The 21,974-nt window shown below is 41.1% G+C and overlaps 1 long non-coding RNA gene across 1 annotated transcript in view; it reads left to right on the forward strand.

Moving 5' to 3' along the window:
* LOC139763613 (uncharacterized) overlaps positions 1-14,972 on the forward strand; it is a 24,442-nt gene extending 9,470 nt beyond the window's left edge. The window contains exon 2 of the long non-coding RNA XR_011716193.1: positions 10,436-14,972. This is a non-coding gene — a long non-coding RNA (uncharacterized lncRNA). The remainder of the gene's footprint in view (positions 1-10,435) is intronic.
* The last annotated feature ends 7,002 nt before the right edge of the window (positions 14,973-21,974 follow it).

A 21,974-nucleotide genomic window follows, 5' to 3' on the forward strand; every position in this document is an offset into this window, starting at 1 on the left:
TCCCTTTAACCTCTTTTTTTAATTCATGCTTTACTTCATTTGTACCAATGCCCTAGAGGACAGTCACCTGGCAGAGCAGCAATGCCCCACAGGAAAATGTTAGGTAGTCCAGGCCAACCTTCATCATAACCACACTTTCAGACTTGCACAAAATCTTACTGACAATATTATACATCAACCTCATAAAGTTGTCACAAAGGAGACACAGAGAAAGAAGTCCAAATAATTTCTCACCCTAACATAGCCTCTAAAGTCTTGCACAACCTTCCCAGAAATTTCACCCTTAATCTCATCCTTTGTCAACTATTGCAACCAGTGCTTAATGGACAGTTATTTCGTGGGACAATGCCTAAGAATATTAAATCAGGCCATTCGTCACCTTGACCAAACCTTCATACTCATGAACAACCACACCTTCAATGTTATACATCAGCCTCATCCTCCTTCCACACATTCCTCATTGCTCCCAGGACCTTCGCCCCTTCCCCTACCTTGTGACTTCTGCTTCCATGGTTCCATTTCCTGCTAATCCACCCCCAGATATTTGAAATACTTCACTTCCTCCAGTTTTTCTTCATTCAAACTTACATTCCAATTAACTTGTCCCTCAACCCTACTGAGCCTAGTAACCTTGCTCTTATTCATGTTTACTCTCAACTTTCTCCTTTCACACACTTTACCAAACTCAGTCACCAACTTCTGGTTTCTAACTCGAATCAGCCACTAGAGCATCATTGTTGAACAACAACTTACTCACTTCTCAGACCCTATCATCTTCAACAGCCCCTCTCTCCAAAACTCTTTCATTTACCTCCCTAACCACCCCATCCATAAACAAACAACCATGGGGACACCACACACCCCTTCCACAGACTGACATTCACTGGGAACCAATCACTCTCCTCTCTCCCTACTCATACCAATGCCATATTTTATTATTCATTTATTTTGCTTTGTTGCTGTCTCCCGTGTTAGTGAGGTAGCGCAAGGAAAGAGACGAAAGAATGGCCCAACCCACCCACATACACATGTATATACATACACGTCTACACACGCAAATATACATACCTATACATCTCAGTGTATACCTATATATACACACACAGACAGATACATATATACACATGTACATAATTCATACTGTCTGCCTTTAGTCATTCCCATCACCACCCCGCCGCACATGAAATAACAACCCCTTCCCCCCTCATGTGCGCGAGGTAGTGATAGGAAAAGACATCAAAGGCCACAGTCGTTCACACTCAGTCTCTAGCTGTCGTGTAATAATGCACTGAAACCACAGCTCCCTTTCCACATCCAGGCCCCACAGAACTTTCCATGGTTTACCCCAGACGCTTCACATGCCCTGGTTCAATCTGTTGACAGCATGTTGACCCTGGTATACCACATCGTTCCAATTCAGTCTATTCCTTGCACGCCTTTCACCCTCCTGCATGTTCAGGTCCTGATCACTCAAAATCTTTTTCACTCCATCTTTCCACCTCCAATTTGGTCTCTCACTTCTCCTCGTTCCCTCCACCTCTGACACATATATCCTCTTTGTCAATCTTTCCTCACTCATTTTCTCCATGTGACCAAACCATTTCAAAACACCCTCTTCTGCTCTCTCAACCACACTCTTTTTATTACCACACATCCCTCTTACCCTATTATTACTTACTCGTTCAAACCACCTAACACCACATATTGTCCTCAAACATCTCATTTCCAGCACATCCACCCTCCTCCACACAACTCTATCCATAGCCCACGCCTCGCAACCATATAACATTTTTGGAACCACTATTCCTTCAAACATACCCATTTTTGCTTTCCGAGATAATGTTCTCGACTTCCACACATTCTTCAATGCTCCCAGAATTTTCGCCCCCTCCCCCACCCTATGATTCACTTCCACTTTCATGGTTCCATCTGCTGTCAAATCCACTCCCAGATATCTAAAACACTTCACTCCCTCCAGTCTTTCTCCATTCAAACTTACCTCCCTATTGACTTGTCCCTCAACCCTACTGTACCTAATAACCTTGCTCTTATTCACATTTACTCTCAGCTTTCATCTTTCACACACTTTACCAGACTCAGTCACCATCTTCTGCAGTTTCTCACACGAATCAGCCACCAGCGCTGTATCATCAGCGAACAACAACTGACACTTCCTAAGCTCTCTCATCCACAACAGACTGCATACTTGCCCCTCTTTCCAAAACTCTTGCATTCACCTCCCTAACAACCCCATCCATAAACAAATTAAACAACCATGAAGACATCACACACCCCTGCTGCAAACCTACATTCACTGAGAACCAATCACTTTCCTCTCTTCCTACATGTACACATGCCTTACATCCTTGATAAAAACATTTCACTGCTTCTAGCAACTTACCTCCCACACCATATATTCTTAATACCTTCCACAGAGCATCTCTATCAACTCTCATATGCCTTCTCCAGATCCATAAATGCTACACACAAATCCATTTGCTTTTCTAAGTATTTCTCACATACAATCTTCAAAGCAAACATCTGATCCATACATCCTCTACCACTTCTGAAACCACACTGCTCTTCCCCAATCTGATGCTCTGTACATGCCTTCACCCTCTCAATCAATACCCTCCCATATAATTTACCAGGAATACTCAACAAACTTATACCTCTGTAATTTGAGCACTCACTCTTATCTCCTTTGCCTTTGTACAATGGCACTGTGCAAGCATTCCGCCAATCCTCAGGCACCTCACCATGAATCATACATACATTAAATAACCTTACCAACCAGTCAGCAATACAGTCACCCCCTTTTTTAATAAATTCCGCTGCAATACCATCCAAACCCACTGCCTTGCCGGCTTTCATCTTCCGCAAAGCTTTTACTACCTCTTCCCTGTTTACCAAATCATTTTCCCTAACCCTCTCACTTTACACACCACCTTGACCTAAACACCCTATACCTGCCACTCTGTTATCAGACACATTCAACAAACCTTCAAAATACTCACACCATCTCCTTCTCACTTCACCACTACTTGTTATCACCTCCCCATTAGCCCCCTTCACTGAAGTTCCCATTTGTTCCCCTGTCTTACGCACTTTATTTACCTCCTTCCAAAACATCTTTTTATTCTCCCTAAAATTTAATGATACTCTCTCACCCCAACTCTCATTTGCCCTCTTTTTCACCTCTTGCACCTTTCTCTTGACCTCCTGCCTCTTTCTTTTATACATCTCCCACTCATTTGCATTATTTCCCTCCTGCAAAAATCATCCAGATGCCTCTTTCTTCTCTTTCACTAAGAATCCTACTTCTTCATCCCACCACTCACTAACCTTTCTTATCTGCCCACCTCCCATGCTTCTCATGCCACAAGCATCTTTTGTGCAAGCCATCACTGCTTCCCTAAATACATCCCATTACTCCTCCACTCCCCTTACCTCCTTTCTTCTCACCTTTTTCCATTCTGTACTCAGTCTCTCCTGGTACTTCCTCATGCAAGTCTCCTTCCCAAGCTCACTTACTCTCACCACTCTTTTTACCCCAGCTCTTCTTTTTTGAAAACCTTACAAATTTTCACTTTCACCTCCACAAGCTAATGATTAGACATCCCTCCAGTTGCACCTCCCAGCACATTAACATCCTAAAGTCTCTCTTTCGCCCGCCTGTCAATTAACACGTAATGCAATAACGCTCTTTGGCCATCACTCCTACTTACGTACGTTTTTTTTTTTTTTTTTCTTTTTTTTTTTTTTTTTTTGTCGCTGTCTCCCGCGTTTGCGAGGTAGCGCAAGGAAACAGACGAAAGAAATGGCCCAACCCCCCCCCCATACACATGTACATACACACGTCCACACACGCAAATATACATACCTACACAGCTTTCCATGGTTTACCCCAGACGCTTCACATGCCTTGCTTCAATCCACTGACAGCACGTCAACCCCTGTATACCACATGACTCCAATTCACTCTATTTCTTGCCCTCCTTTCACCCTCCTGCATGTTCAGGCCCCGATCACACAAAATCTTTTTCACTCCATCTTTCCACCTCCAATTTGGTCTCCCTCTTCTCCTCGTTCCCTCCACCTCCGACACATATATCCTCTTGGTCAATCTCTCCTCACTCATTCTCTCCATGTGCCCAAACCATTTCAAAACACCCTCTTCTGCTCTCTCAACCACGCTCTTTTTATTTCCACACATCTCTCTTACCCTTACGTTACTTACTCGATCAAACCACCTCACACCACACATTGTCCTCAAACATCTCATTTCCAGCACATCCATCCTCCTGCGCACATCTCTATCCATAGCCCACGCCTCGCAACCATACAACATTGTTGGAACCACTATTCCCTCAAACATACCCATTTTTGCTTTCCGAGATAGTGTTCTCGACTTCCACACATTTTTCAAGGCTCCCAAAATTTTCGCCCCCTCCCCCACCCTATGATCCACTTCCGCTTCCATGGTTCCATCCGCTGACAGATCCACTCCCAGATATCTAAAACACTTCACTTCCTCCAGTTTTTCTCCATTCAAACTCACCTCCCAATTGACTTGACCCTCACCCCTACTGTACCTAATAACCTTGCTCGTATTCACATTTACTCTCAACTTTCTTCTTCCACACACTTTACCAAACTCAGTCACCAGCTTCTGCAGTTTCTCACATGAATCAGCCACCAGCGCTGTATCATCAGCGAACAACAACTGACTCACTTCCCAAGCTCTCTCATCCCCAACAGACTTCATACTTGCCCCTCTTTCCAGGACTCTTGCATTTACCTCCCTTACAACCCCATCCATAAACAAATTAAACAACCATGGAGACATCACACACCCCTGCCGCAAACCTACATTCACTGAGAACCAATCACTTTCCTCTCTTCCTACACGTACACATGCCTTACATCCTCGATAAAAACTTTTCACTGCTTCTAACAACTTGCCTCCCACACCATATATTCTTAATACCTTCCACAGAGCATCTCTATCAACTCTATCATATGCCTTCTCCAGATCCATAAATGCTACATACAAATCCATTTGCTTTTCTAAGTATTTCTCACATACATTCTTCAAAGCAAACACCTGATCCACACATCCTCTACCACTTCTGAAACCACACTGCTCTTCCCCAATCTGATGCTCTGTACATGCCTTCACCCTCTCAATCAATACCCTCCCATATAATTTACCAGGAATACTCAACAAACTTATACCTCTGTAATTTGAGCACTCACTCTTATCCCCTTTGCCTTTGTACAATGGCACTATGCACGCATTCCGCCAATCCTCAGGCACCTCACCATGAGTCATACATACATTAAATAACCTTACCAACCAGTCAACAATACAGTCACCCCCTTTCTTAATAAATTCCACTGCAATACCATCCAAACCTGCTGCCTTGCCGGCTTTCATCTTCCGCAAAGCTTTTACTACCTCTTCTCTGTTTACCAAATCATTTTCCCTAACCCTCTCACTTTGCACACCACCTCGACCAAAACACCCTATAGCTGCCACTCTGTCATCAGACACATTCAACAAACCTTCAAAATACTCATTCCATCTCCTTCTCACATCACCGCTACTTGTTATCACCTCCCCATTTACGCCCTTCACTGAAGTTCCCATTTGCTCCCTTGTCTTACGCACCCTATTTACCTCCTTCCAGAACATCTTTTTATTTTCCCTAAAATTTACTGATAGTCTCTCACCCCAACTCTCATTTGCCCTTTTTTTCACCTCTTGCACCTTTCTCTTGACCTCCTGTCTCTTTCTTTTATACTTCTCCCACTCAATTGCATTTTTTCCCTGCAAAAATCGTCCAAATGCCTCTCTCTTCTCTTTCACTAATACTCTTACTTCTTCATCCCACCACTCACTACCCTTTCTAAACAGCCCACCTCCCACTCTTCTCATGCCACAAGCATCTTTTGCGTACGTATACTTATGTATATCTCTCTTTTTAAACCATGCATTCCCAATCACCAGTCCTTTTTCAGCACATGAATCTACAAGCTCTTCACCATTTCCATTTACAACACTGAACACCCTATGTACACCAATTATTCCCTCAACTGCCCCATTACTCACCTTTGCATTCAAATCACCCATCACTATAACCCGGTCTCGTGCATCAAAACTACTAACACACTCACTCAGCTGCTCCCAAAACACTTGCCTCTCATGATCTTTCTTCTCATGCCCAGGTGCATATGCACCAATAGTCACCCATCTCTCTCCATCCACTTTCAGTTTTACCCATATCAATCTAGATTGTACTTTCTTACACTCTATCACATACTCCCACCACTCCTGTTTCAGGAGTAGTACTACTCCTTCCCTTGCTCTTGTCCTCTCACTAACCCCTGACTTTACTCCCAAGACATTCCCAAACCACTCTTCCCCTTTACCCTTGAGCTTCATTTCACTCAGAGCCAAAACATCCAGGTTCCTTTCCTCAAACATACTACCTATCTCTCCTTTTTTCTCATCTTGGTTACATCCACACACATTTAGACACCCCAATCTGAGCCTTCGAGGAGGATGAGCACTCCCCGTGTGACTCCCTCTTCTGTTTCCCCTTTTAGAAAGTTAAAAATACAAGGAGGGGAGAGTTTCCAGCCCCCCTCTCCCATCCCCTTTAGTCGCCTTCTATGACACGTGAGGAATGCGTAGGAAGTATTCTTTCTCCCCTATCCCCAGAGGAAAAAGAAAGTATACAATGTAGAGTATTCTGTTTCTGTTATAATGCATCTTACTTTTTATTTTAAGAGTAATTACTATAAAAGCAGCAACCATAATCATTAAGATACGGGTCTCGCATTTAGGCTTACAAACATTCTGAGAAAACAAGAGTCATAGTGTCCATTTTGAAATCCATCCAACCCATCAACAAAAATTATCTATTTGTTGAGTGTGCATGTTAACTCGTTTTAATTTCCTCGTGTGTACACATTAACCAGATTTAAAGTCCTTATGGGAAAAACTTACTTAGTTCTGTCACAAATTGAAACTGAACACAAATTTCTGTCACAAAAAAGACATGTGGAAACTTAAGTAAATTAAATGTAGACAGTAGTGGAAAATTCAAAAGCATTTATGACAAAAGTGCAAAGTAGGGCTCTTCAAGTGTAAACTCCTTCTCTACATGTACAGTTAGGCAGTCATGTACAGAGACTGGATCTACTTGCTCAGGAGTAAAGAAGATCAAGGGAGATGTGCACATTATTTTCAAATTTCAAAATGCCTTATATCCATGGTAAAAGCTTTTCACTGCTTCCAGCAACTTACCCCCATACAATGTACTCTTAAGACCTTCCATAAAGCATCTCTATCAACCGTATCACATGCCTTATGTATATCTCTCTTTTTAAACTAAGTATTCCCAGTCACTAATCTTTTTTCAGCACACAAGTCCACAAGCTCTTTACCATTTCCATTCACAACACTGAATACCCCATGTACACCAATTATACCCTCAACTGCCACATTACTCACCTTTGCATTAAAATCACCCTCAGTAATACCCAGTCTCATGCATCAAAGCTGCTGACACACTCACTCAGCTGCTCCTAAAACTATTGCCTCTCATGATCTTTCTTCTCATGATCAGGTGCATAAGCACCAATAATCACCCATCCCTCTCCATCCACTTTCAGTTTTACCCACATCAATCTAGAATTTACTTACACTCTGTCACACACTCCCACAACTGCTTCAGGAGTAGTGCTATGCCTTCCTTAGCTCTTGTCCTCTCACCAATCCCTGACTTTACTCCTAAGACTTTTCAAAACCATTCTTTCCCTTCACCCTTGAGCTTCACTTCACTCAGAGCTGGAATATCCAGGTTCTTTCCTCAAACATACTACCTATGTCTCCTTTCTTCTCATCTTGACTATATTCACACATCCCAATCTGAGCCTTTGAGGATGAGCACTCCCCACTTGACTCCTGTTTCCCCTTTTAGAAATTGAAATACAAGGATATGTATGTATGTATTCATATGTATGTGTATGTGCATATATGTGTATGTTTGTGTGAATGGATGGGTGTTTCTTCATGTTTCCTAGCAATATCTTGCCAATGCTGGAAATGGTAATCAAGTATAATGATAATGATGATAATAATGATAATAATACAAGAGTAGGTCCAGGATGAGCTTCTGTAATGAATGGAAAAGGATGGGTCTTCAACATACCAATATTGATTTTGAGATAATGCATAATGATATACCACCACATTTTGGTATGTGAAGAAGACATTAATGTATGTTATGTTACTGTGTATTCTGAATTTGTCACATTTTGGCTTTGAATTACCATTTTTCTCCAGGCAGAAATAATAGATTGCAAAATTATTCGTGAATTGCTTGCAAAAGGGCAGTTTTGATCATATTCAAAAAGCCCACAAAAGTTGTAAACAAAAATCTAAAATATGCAGACCTATGGGACTTCGTCAAGTTTACTATAGTAGTATCTTACATTAGCATAGACATGAGGGAGTTGCAATCAGGATTTATAACTATGGAAGCATAGAGCAGTGAATAGGGCCTGTAAAATGGGGTGTATAAAGTGCCAGGGCTCAGGCTTGAGTGTGGATGTTTTCCACACTTCGAATACCAACAAGGCTTCCTTTTTAGCAAGTTAAAAAAATATTGTTAATATGTACCCTAAAAGAAAAGATCCAAATAGAACTTTAAACCGAGCTGAAATTTGCTACATATTCTCACATTGTCATGTTCAGTAGGTGTAAATGCAGCATTTTCTACTAGTCATTGATATTGAGGGCCTCACCCTTGTAATTTTTTCCCAGTATCAAGGGCAAATAAGTGTGATACCTACATGTTGATTATTGATTAATACTTTGTATATATACTGAGGCAGATGCTATCAGTAATGCTGTATGGTTATTGTTATGAAATCTAAGTTGAAGTCAGTACAGCAATTGTGATAAAATGACTGGGGAGATACTTGCCAGATGCTCACTTACTCAGGAACTTGGTAAATGAAACCCTCTTGAAAGAAAATCATCTTTACAAATTTAGTTTCAATGATATTCAAAAGCATACTTATCAGGTTACTGTGATATATAATGTTTTGATTGTAAACAACATTATTCAGCAAACATTTTATCAATAAATCAAATCTGTATTGTCTCTTTTATGCTAGATATGTTTGTAGTATTGTATATTTTCTTTTAAAAGTTAAGGAGAGTTTACAGAGAGCATTTATGTGTCAGAAGAATGGAAAAGGAGAAAGGGAGACTAAATTGGAAATGGAGGGATGGAGTGAAAAAAGTTTTGAGTGGTCAGGGCCAGAACATGCAGGAGGGTGAAAGACATGTACAAGATAAGAGTAAATTGGAATGATGTGGTATACAGGGAGTGATATACCATCATTGGACTGAACCAAGGCATGTGAAGCAGCTGGAGAAGCCTTGGAAAAGTTTGTGGGGCATGGTTATGGAGAGGAGGCTGTAAGCTGTAGCTTTGGTGCATTGCACATGACAGGTAGAGAATGGATGTGAGTGAATGTATCCTCTCTTTGCCTGATGCTGACGCTGCCTCACTAATGCAGGAAATGGAGCACAAGTATAGAAAAAAGGAAAGAAAATTAAAAATTCACCAAGAAATATGTAAAAATTACGTAGCAAAAAAAGAAAATACAAGTTGCCATATTTCATGAGCAGGAATTATTCACTGATTTTTTTTACTTGTTTGAATGTATGTTTGCCTTATCAGTTGTTTCCTCAGTTCCAACCACATTAATTCAAGGAAAATATGTTTTGGATTTAGGTGTTTTAGCTATTACTGTAAACCTCGCCATTAAGCCAATACAGTATTACAAAGTTGATAAAATTCAAGTGACTTGGTGTTAAAACAAGGATAGTTGGGTGGAATATCTTCGACAGAAAAAGTGAATATGTGTTACTAAGGTAAGGGGGTTAAAAGGCTGGAATAATTAAGGGGAATCAAATCAAAAGAATTGCCTGTTTCTGAGATATCTCATCTATGGTACTTCAAGAGAGCACTTAAATTATACAAGAAAAATCCAAAATGTATTAAAGGTGCAGTAGCAGCTTAGACCCAGCTTCATACCACTGCTTCAGGCACATTTGTTCTCCACCTTGCTTCAGAGACTTGGACCAAAATATCTTTCAGGCACATGTAAATAGGATATTTCATACTTTATTCAGATGAACTATTGTATTATTATAATTGATTTGAAGGAAACTGTGTAATTTAACTTTGAACATTTATTGTTGGTTTTAATGTATGTTTCAAAATTCCAAAATTAATCTTGGATTATTCCTTTGAAATCACTCTCTTGGATATGAATAACATGTTACTCATTAGTCCAGAATTTGAAATTTGATACATTATGAAACACTAAGACAACTTTTCTGTTTCAGATACAGAGTGAAACTGCATCTCAAGGCTAAAGACAAAGCAGAAACTGACAATGTCTAGTACTGAGAAAAAATTTCCACATGAGAATTGTAGGGAATTATATTCACAGGAAGGTCATCTCCAGAAGTATCTGTTTTTACAAAATGATCAGAAAGAAATGGACTCAACTGAAACTGAGAAACTCTTTTCTCATATAAATCTTTTTTTTTTTTTTTTTTCAAAAGAAGGAACAGAGAAGGGGGCCAGGTGAGGATATTCCCTCAAAGGCCCAGCCCTCTGTTCTTAACGCTACCTCGCTAACGTGGGAAATGGCGAATAGTTGGGGAAAAAAAAAAAGATGTGGACAACTGTTTTTATGTAAACGTCTTCTTAATAAACATTTGCTTGAGCACATTGGTGTGAAAAATTTTGAATGTGATGAATGTGGGAAACTCTTTGTATGGAAAAGTCGTCTTCTGCAACATTCACTTACTCATAGTGGCGTGAAAATGTTTGGATGTGATGAATGTGGGAAAATGTTTTTGAAGAAAAGTGATCTAAAGAGACATTTACTAGTGCATGGCGGTGTGAAAAACATTGCATGTAATGAGTGTGGGAAGCTTTTTTTGGAGAAAAGGGGTCTTCATCGACACTTGCCTGTGCATCAGGCCATAAAAAAGTTTGAATGTGGAAGACTGTTTTTGCAGAAAAGTGGTCTTCGACAACATTTGCTTGTGCACACTGGTGTGAAAAAATTTGGATGTAATGACTGTGGGAAACTGTTTTTGCGGAAAAGTGATATTAAAGAACATTTATTTGTGCATAGTGGTATGAAAGAGTTTGAATGCTCTGAATGTGGGAAACTGTTTGTGCGGAAAGGTGATCTTCAACTACGTTTTCTTGTGCACGATGGTGTGAAAAAGTTTGGATGTGATGAATGTGGGAAACTGTTTTTACGGAAGAGTGATCTTAAAGACCTTATGTCTGTGCACGTTGGTATTAAAGAGTTTCAGTGTGGGAAGTTGTTTTTGTGGAAAAATGAGCTTCAGCAACATTTTCTTGGGCACAGGGGTGTGAAAAAATTTGAATGCAGTGATTGTGGGAAACTCTTTTTGCAGAAAGGTGGTCTTCAGCGACATTTGTCTATACACACTGGTGTGAAAGAGTTTGGATGTGATATATGTGGGAAACAGTTTTCACGTAAATGTAATCTAAACCAACATTTGCTGGTGCACAGTGGTGTGAAAAAGTTTGGATGTGATAGATGTGAGAAATATTTTACACGTAAACATGATCTTCATCAACACTTCCTCATACACAGTGGTGTGAAAAACTTTAAATGTGATGAATGTGGGAAATTTTTTTTCCAGAAAGGTAATCTTTGGAAACATTTACTTTTACACAGTGGTGTGTAAAAGTTTGGATGTGGTCTTTGTGGGAAATTATTTTACTATGAGTATAATCTTGATAAACTTGCTCGTGTGCCCTGGTGAGAAAATATTTTGTTGGGATGTGATGTGCAATATAGTAGGAGTATTTACATTTTTATATTCATACAAAACACGAAGCTCCTATCTTTCTATATTGGTTCCTTTTGCTATATGTACTGAATCTTCCCAAAATAAATTGTGCCTAGGCTACTCTCAAAGTAGTGTTATCCCTCAGTCTAGACCCATGCTTCACAACTGAAATAGCACAGCTATGTCCATAGTGTACCATGATACACACAGCTAATGTGTGGAAGTCGACAACGTTATCTTGGAAAGCAAAAATGGGTATGTTTGAAGGAATAGTGGTTCCAACAATGATATATGGTTGCGAGGCATGGGCTATAGATAGAGTTATGCGGAGGAGAGTAGATGTGCTGGAAACGAGATGTTTGAGGACAATATGTGGTGTGAGGTGGTTTGATCAAGTAAGTAATGAAAGGGTTAGAGAGATGTGTGGTAATAAAAAGAGTGGGGTTGAGAGAGCAGAAGAGGGTGTTTTGAAATGGTTTGGTCACATGGAGAGAATGACTGAAGAAAGATTGACAAAGAGGATATATGTGTCAGAGGTGGAGGGAATGAGGAGAAGTGGGAGACCAAATTGGAAGTGGAAAGATGGAGTGAAAAAGATTCTGAGTGCTCGGGGCCTGAACATGCAGGAGGGTGAAAGGCGTGCAAGGAGTAGAGTGAATTGGAGCGATGTGGTATACCATGGTTGACGTGCTGTCAATGGATTGAGCCAGGGCATGTGAAGCGTCTGGGGTAAACCATGGAAAGTTCAGTGGGGCCTGGATGAGGAAAGGGTGCTGTGGTTTTGGTGCATTATACATGACAGCTAGAACCTGAGTGTGAACGAATGTGGCCTTTGTTGTCTTTTCCTAGCGCTACCTCGCGCACATGCGGAGGGAGGAGGCTTCTATTTCATGTGTGGCGGGGTGGCGACGGGAATGAATAAGGGCAGACAGTATGAATTATGCACATTCTTTCTTCTGTTTCCCTGCTTTACCTTGCTAACGCGGGAGACAGCGACAAAGTATAAATAAGATGAATATGTTTTACATCTATAGTTTGTACTAACTAAGCATGTACTGTAATTGAGAGAGAACAAAGCAGTAATCAACAGCAAGTATTCAATCACTTGTATCCAACATTAATTTCAACTCTCATATCATTTCTCCTTGATTGCAGAAAGTCAAGAATTTAAGAAATATCTTGTAAACCATGTGAATTTTGAAGGCAATACCATTGTATTCAGAAGTGGTAGAGGATGTGTGGATCAGGTGTTTGAAGAATGTATGTGAGAAATACTTAGAAAAGCAATTGGATTTGTATGTAGCTCTTATGGATCTGGAGAAGGCATATGATAAGAGTTGATAGAGATGCTCTGTGGAAGGTACTAAGAATATATGGCGTGGGAGGCAAGTTGTTAGAAGCAGTGAAAAGTTTTTATCGAGGATGTAAGGCATGTGTACGTGTAGGAAGAGAGGAAAGTGATTGGTTCTCAGTGAATGTAGGTTTGCGGCAGGGATGTGTGATGTCTCCATGGTTGTTTAATTTGTTTATGGATGGGGTTGTTAGGGAGGTGAATGCAAGAGTTTTGGAAAGAGGGGCAAGTATGCAGTCTGTTGTGGATGAGAGAGCTGGGGAAGTGAGCCAGTTGTTCGCTGATGATACAGCGCTGGTGGCTGATTCATGTGAGAAACTGCAGAAGCAGGTGACTGAGTTTGGTAAAGTGTGTGAAAGAAGAAATTTAAGAGTAAATGTGAATAAGAGCAAGGTTATTAGGTACAGTAGGGTTGAGGGTCAAGTCAATTGGGAGGTAAGTTTGAATGGAGAAAAACTGGAGGAAGTAAAGTGTTTTAGATATGTGGGAGTGGATCTGGCAGCGGTTGGAACCATGGAAGCGGAAGTGAATCATAGGGTGGGGGAGGGGGCGAAAATCCTGGGAGCCTTGAAGAATGTTTGGAAGTCGAGAACATTATCTCGGAAAGCAAAAATGGGTATGTTTGAAGGAATAGTGGTTCCAACAATGTTGTATGGTTGCGAGGCATGGGTTATGGATAGAGTTGTGCGCAGGAGGGTGGATGTGTTGGAAATGAGATGTTTGAGGACAATATGTGGTGTGAGGTGGTTTGATCGAGTAAGTAATGTAAGGGTAAGAGAGATGTGTGGAAATAAAAAGAGCGTGGTTGAGAGAGTAGAAGAGGGTGTTTTGAAATGGTTTGGGCACCTGGAGAGAATGAGTGAGGAAAGATTGACCAAGAGGATATATGTGTCGGAGGTGGAGGGAACGAGGAGAAGTGGGAGACCAAATTGGAGGTGGAAAGATGGAGTGAAAAAGATTTTGAGTGATCGGGGCCTGAACATGCAGGAGGGTGAAAGGCGGGCAAGGAATAGAGTGAATTGGATCGATGTGGTATACCGGGGTCGACGTGCTGTCAATGGATTGAATCAGGGCATGTGAAGCGTCTGGGGTAAACCATGGAAAGTTGTGTGGGGCCTGGATGTGGAAAGGGAGCTGTGGTTTCGGTGCATTATTACATGACAGCTAGAGACTGAGTGTGAACGAATGTGGCCTTTGTTGTCTTTTCCTAGCGCTACCTCGCACACATGAGGGGGGAGGGGGATGTTATTCCATGTGTGGCGAGGTGGCGATGGGAATAAATAAAGGCAGACAGTATGAATTATGTACATGTGTACATATGTATATGTCTGTGTGTGTATATATATGTGTACATTGAGATGTATAGGTATGTATATTTGTGTGTGTGGACGTGTATATACATGTGTATGGGGGTGGGTTGGGCCATTTCTTTCGTCTGTTTCCTTGCGCTACCTCGCAAACGCGGGAGACAGCGACAAAGCAAAATGAAAATAAAAAATAATAAATACCATTGTATTACTGTGATTTATGCTATGAAATAAAAAAGTTTGAAAAGCACCATCATGGACCAATGGTCCACAACTATTCTTTAAGCAGTGCCATCTTTAAGGTTCCTAAACTTTCTCATGGACCCATTCTTTTGTACATAGAAATGTAAACCTATGATAAATATACTGTATAGATATATTTTTTCATGCTTATTCACTGTGTCTTTCAATAGCATTGTACCTCCAGGAACAGACAAAAAAATTGCCATATTCATGTAAATACACCTGAACCAAAGCCCCTCTCCACAACAAGACCACCCAAACACTTTTGCAGTTTACCACAACTGCTTCACATGCCTAGTGCACTGGAGTTCACCAGTTATGGAAACTCTTTTGCTGTAATCACTCCTTTGAGGGAGTTCCTGAAAGGGATGGGTATCAGAGATAGATATATAGATAGATGGCTCCATGTGCCTTAGTTCAGCCCATTTATATCAAAGTTACCCCTTGTATGCCACATTTCTTCAGTTTGCTCTGTCCCTTGCAAACCTCACACCCTCCATGTTCAGGTCCCAAACACTCAAAGGGGTGTATTTTAATAACTTGCAAGTCTGGCAGTTGAGCATCGGCACATGTGCAACTCATTTAAGGTTATTATAAATCTTTACTCTAAAAACTTTGGTGCATCATTCTTGGCAATCCCCAGAATAGACACTGGAGTATCATGATAGGCACTAAGCAGGATTAGCATTACTAGATTGAGTGCAATTGCAGTTGAGATTGGCATAAAAATTTGACATTTTACTTATTATGAGAGGCGTGCAAGGAATAGAGTGAACTGGAACAATTTGGTATACCAGGGTTGACATGCTGTCAATGGACTGAACCAGGGCATGTGAAATGTCTGGGGTAAACCATGGAAAGGTCTGTGGGACTTGGGTATTGATAGGGAACTGTGGTTTCAGTGCATTATATATGTCGGCTACAGACTGAGTGAATGAATGTGGACTTTTTTGTCTGTTTTACTGGCACTACCTCACTGAAGCTGGGAGTAGCGATGCTGTTTTCCATGGGGTGTGGCAGCACCAGGAATGGATGAAGGCAAGCAAGTATGGGTATGTACATGTGTATATATGTATATGTTTATGTATGTATATGTATATATACATTGAAATGTATGTATATATATATATTTTTTTGTACTTATTTGCCATCTCCTGCGTTAGCAAGGTAGCGCAAGGAAACAGACGAAAGAATGGCTCAACCCACCCTCATATACATGTATATACATAAACGCCCACACACGCACATATACATGCCTATGCATTTCAACATATACATACATATACATACAAAGACATATACATATATACACATGTGCATATTCATACTTGCTGCCGTCATCCATTCCAATTGCCACCTCACCACACACGAAGTAGCACCCCCTTCCCGTGAGTTGGCGCAAAAAAAAAAAAAAGACAACAAAGGCCACATTCGTTCACACTCAGTCTCTAGCTCTCATTTGTAATGCATTAAAACCACAGCGCCATTTCCATATCCAGGCCCCACAAACCTTTCCATGGTTTGCCCCAGATGCTTCACATGCACTAGTTCAATACATTGACAGCATGTCCACCCTAGTACACCACATTGTTTCAATTCACCCTATTCCTTGCACACCCCTCACCCTTCTGTAAGTTCAGGCCCCGATCGCTCAAAATCTTTTTCACTCCTTCATTCCACCTCCAATTTGGTCTCCCGTTTCTCCTCGTTCCCTCTACCTCTGATACATATGTCCTCTGCGTCAACCTTTCCTCACTCATTCTCTCAATATGACCAAACCATTTCAACATACCCTTCTCTGCTCTCTCAACCACAAAAGCATGTACAACACACCCTTCTCTGCTCTCTCAACCACACTCTTTTTATTACCACACATTTCACTTACCCTTTCATTACTTACTTGATCAAACTATCTCACACCACATATTGTCCTCAAACATTTCATTTCCAATACATCCACCCTCCTCTGCACAACCGTATCTATAGCCCATGCCTCTCAACAATATAACATTGTTGGAACCACTATTCCTTCAAACATACCCATTGTGCCCTTGAAGAAAACCTCGACTTCCACATATACTTCAACGTTCCCAGAACCATCGCCCCCTCCCCCACCCTGTGACTCACTCCCGCTTCCATGGTTCCATCCGCTGCTAAATCCACTCCCAGATATCTAGAACACTTCACTTCCTCCAGTTTTTCTCTATTCCAACTTACCTCCCAGCTAACTTGTCCCTCAACCCTACTGAATCTAAGAACTTTGCTCTTATTGACATTTACTCTCAGCTTTCTTCTTTCACACACTTTACCAAACACAGTCACCAACTTCTTTAGTTTCTCACCCGAATCAGCCACCAGTGCTGTATCATCAGCAAACAACAACTGACTCGCTTCCCAAGCCCTCTCATCCACAACAGACCGCATACTTGCCCCTCTCTTCGAAACAATTGCATTCACCTTCCTAACAACCCCATCCATGAACAAATTAAACCATGAAGACATCATGCACCCCTGCCACAAACCGACATTCACTGGGAACCAATCACTTTCCTCTCTTCCTACTTGTACACATGCCTTACAGCTTGGTAAAAACTTTTCACTGCTTCTTGCAACTTACCTCCCACACCATATACTCTTGATACCTTCCACAAAGCATCTCTATCAACCCTATCACATGCCTTCTCCAGATCCATAAATGCTAGATACAAATCTATCTGTTTCTCTAAACACTTCTCACATACATTCTTCAAAGAAAACATCTGATCCACATATCCTCTACCACTTCTGAAACCACTCTGCTGTTCCTAAATCTGATGCTCTGTACATGCCTTTATCCTCTCAATCAAAACCCTCCCATTGATTTCCCAAGAATACTCAACAAACTTATACCTCTGTAATTTGAACATGCACCTTTATCCTCTTTGCCTTTGTACAATGGCACTATGCATGCATTCTGACAATCTTCAAGCACTTCACCATGAACCATACTTACAACCAATCAACAATACAGTCACCCTCCTTTTTTTTTTTTATATAAGTTCCACTACAATACCATCCCTACCCGTCGCCTTACTGGCTTTCATCTTCCAAAAAGCTTTCACTACCTCTTCTCTATTTACCAAACCATTCTCCCTGACCTTCTCACTTCGCACACCACCTTGACCAAAACACCCTATATCTGCCACTCTATCATCAAACACATTCAACAAACCTTCAAAATACTCACTCCATCTCCTTCTCACACCACCACTACTTGTTATTACCTTCCCATTAGCCCCCTTCACCTATGTTCCCATTTGTTCTCTTGTCTTACGCACATTATTTACCACCTTCCAAAACATCTTTTTATTCTCCCTAAGATTTAATTATATTCTCTCACCCCAACTCTCATTTGCCCTCTTGTTCACCTCTTGCACCTTTCTCTTGACCTCCTGCCACTTTCTTTTATACATCTCCCAGTCATTTGCACTACTTCCCTGCAAAAATCGTCCAAACACCCCTCTCTTCTCTTTCACTGACAATCTTACTTCATCCCACCACTCACTACCCTTTCTACTCTGTTCCCCTACCATCTTTCTCATGCCACAAGCATCTTTTGCGCAAGCCATCACCGCTTCCCTAAATACATCCCATTCCTCCCCCACTCCCCTTGAGTCATTTGCTTTCACTTTTTGCCATTCTGCACTCAATCTCCCCTGGTACTTCCTCACACAAGTCCCCTTTCCAAGCTCACTTACTCACACCACTCTCTTCACCCCAACATATTGTCTTCTTTTTTGAAAACCTCTACAAATCTTCATTTTTGCCTTTTCAAGATAATGATCACACATCCTTCCAGCTGCCTCTCTCAGCACATTAACATCCAAAAGTCTATCTTTCACATGCCTATCAATTAACACATAATCCAATAACACTCTCTGGCCATCTCTCCTACTTACATACATATATCAGGTATTCCCGATCACCAGTCCTTTTTCAGCACACAAATCTACAAGCTCTTCACCACTTTCATTTACAATGCTGAGCACCTGATATACACCAATTGCACCCTCAACTGCCACATTCCTCACCTCTGCATTTAAACCACCCATCACTATAACCCAGTCTCATGCATCAAAGCTGCTAACACACTCACTCGGCTGCTCCCCAAAACACTTCCCTTTCATGACCCGGTGCATAAGCACCAATAGTAACCCATATCTCTCCATCCGCTTTCAGTTTTACCCGTATCTATCTAGAGTTTACTTTCTTAAGCTCTATCACATACTTCCACAACTTTTGCTTCAGGAGTAGTGCTATCCCTTCCTTTGTTCTTGTCCTCTCACCAACCCTTGACTTTACTCCCAAGACATTCCCAAACCACTCTTCCCCTTTACCCTTGAGCTTCATTTCACTCAGAGCCCAAACATCCAGGATCTTTTCCTCAAACATACTACCTATCTCTCCTTTTTCTCATCTTGGTTACATTCACACACATTTAGACACCCTAATATGAGCCTTCGAGGAGGATGAGCACTCCCTGCATGACTCCCTCTGTTTACCCTTTTAGAGAGTGGAAATACAAGTAGGGGAGGGTTTCTAGCCCCCCGCTCTCACCCCCTTTAGTCACCTTCTATGACACGCGGGGATACGTGGGAACTATTCTTTCAACCCCATCCCAGAGATAATATATATATATATATATATATATATATATATATATATATATATATATATATATATATATATATATATATATATATATACATATGTATATATATATATATATATATATATATATATTTCTTTCTTTTTCTTTCAAACTATTCGCCATTTCCCGCATTAGCGAGGTAGCATTAAGAACAGAGGACTGGGCCTTGAGGGAATACCCTCACCTGGCCCAATTCTCTGTTCCTTCTTTTGGAAAAAAAAAAAAAAAAAAAAAAAAAAAAAAAAAAAATTAAAAAAAAAAATATATATATATATATATATATATATATATATATATATATATATATATATATATATATATATATATATATCTTTTTCTTTTTCTTTCAAACTGTTCGCCATTTCCCGCATTAGCGAGGTAGCGTTAAGAACAGAAGACTGGGCCTTTGAGGGAATACCCTCACATGGCCCAATTCTCTGTTCCTTCTTTTGGGAAAAAAAAAAAAAAAAAAAAAAAGGATAGGATAGGATAGGGGAGAAAGAATACTTCCCACGTATTCCCTGCGTGTCGTAGAAGGCGACTAAAAGGGGAGGGAGCGGGGGGCTGGAAATCCTCCCCTCTCATTATTTTTTTTTAATTTTCCAAAAGAAGGAACAGAGAAGGGGGCCAGGTGAGGATATTCCCTCAAAGGCCCAGTTCTCTGTTCTTAACGCTACCTCGCTAACGCGGGAAATGGCGAATAGTTTGAAAGAAAAAAGATATATATATATATATATATATATATATATATGTATATATATATATATATATATATATATATATATTGATTGGTTCTCAGTGAATGTAGGTTTGCGGCAGGGGTGTGTGATGTCTCCATGGTTGTTTAATTTGTTTATGGATGGGGTTGTTAGGGAGGTAAATGCAAGAGTCCTGGAAAGAGGGGCAAGTATGAAGTCTGTTGGGGATGAGAGAGCTTGGGAAGTGAGTCAGTTGTTGTTCGCTGATGATACAGCGCTGGTGGCTGATTCATGTGAGAAACTGCAGAAGCTGGTGACTGAGTTTGGTAAAGTGTGTGGAAGAAGAAAGTTAAGAGTAAATGTGAATAAGAGCAAGGTTATTAGGTACAGTAGGGGTGAGGGTCAAGTCAATTGGGAGGTGAGTTTGAATGGAGAAAAACTGGAGGAAGTGAAGTGTTTTAGATATCTGGGAGTGGATCTGTCAGCGGATGGAACCATGGAAGCGGAAGTGGATCATAGGGTGGGGGAGGGGGCGAAAATTTTGGGAGCCTTGAAAAATGTGTGGAAGTCGAGAACATTATCTCGGAAAGCAAAAATGGGTATGTTTGAAGGAATAGTGGTACCAACAATGTTGTATGGTTGCGAGGCGTGGGCTATGGATAGAAATGTGCGCAGGAGGATGGATGTGCTGGAAATGAGATGTTTGAGGAAAATGTGTGGTGTGAGGTGGTTTGATCGAGTAAGTAACGTAAGGGTAAGAGAGATGTGTGGAAATAAAAAGAGCGTGGTTGAGAGAGCAGAAGAGGGTGTTTTGAAATGGTTTGGGCACATGGAGAGAATGAGTGAGGAAAGATTGACCAAGAGGATATATGTGTCGGAGGTGGAGGGAACGAGGAGAAGAGGGAGACCAAATTGGAGGTGGAAAGATGGAGTGAAAAAGATTTTGTGTGATCGGGGCCTGAACATGCAGGAGGGTGAAAGGAGGGCAAGGAATAGAGTGAATTGGAGCGATGTGGTATACAGGGGTTGACGTGCTGTCAGTGGATTGAATCAAGGCATGTGAAGCGTCTGGGGTAAACCATGGAAAGCTGTGTAGGTATGTATATTTGCGTGTGTGGACGTGTGTATGTACATGTGTATGGGGGGGGGGGTTGGGCCATTTCTTTCGTCTGTTTCCTTGCGCTACCTCGCAAACGCGGGAGACAGCGACAAAGTATAAAAAAAAAAAAAAAAAAAAAAAAATATATATATATATATATATATTTTGCTTTGTCGCTGTCTCCCGCGTTTGCGAGGTAGCGCAAGGAAACAGACGAAAGAAATGGCCCAACCCACCCCCATACACATGTATATACATACGTCCACACACGCAAATATACATACCTACACAGCTTTCCATGGTTTACCCCAGACGCTTCACATGCCCTGATTCATTCCACTGACAGCACGTCAACCCCGGTATACCACATCGATCCAAATCACTCTATTCCTTGCCCTCCTTTCACCCTCCTGCATGTTCAGGCCCCGATCACACAAAATCTTTTTCACTCCATCTTTCCACCTCCAATTTGGTCTCCCACTTCTCTTCGTTCCCTCCACCTCCGACACATATATCCTCTTGGTCAATCTTTCCTCACTCATTCTCTCCATGTGCCCAAACCATTTCAAAACACCCTCTTCTGCTCTCTCAACCACGCTCTTTTTATTTCCACACATCTCTCTTACCCTTATGTTACTTACTCGATCAAACCAC

Source organism: Panulirus ornatus, chromosome 47 (genome assembly GCF_036320965.1).
Source record: "Panulirus ornatus isolate Po-2019 chromosome 47, ASM3632096v1, whole genome shotgun sequence".
Classification (NCBI taxonomy): domain Eukaryota; kingdom Metazoa; phylum Arthropoda; class Malacostraca; order Decapoda; family Palinuridae; genus Panulirus; species Panulirus ornatus.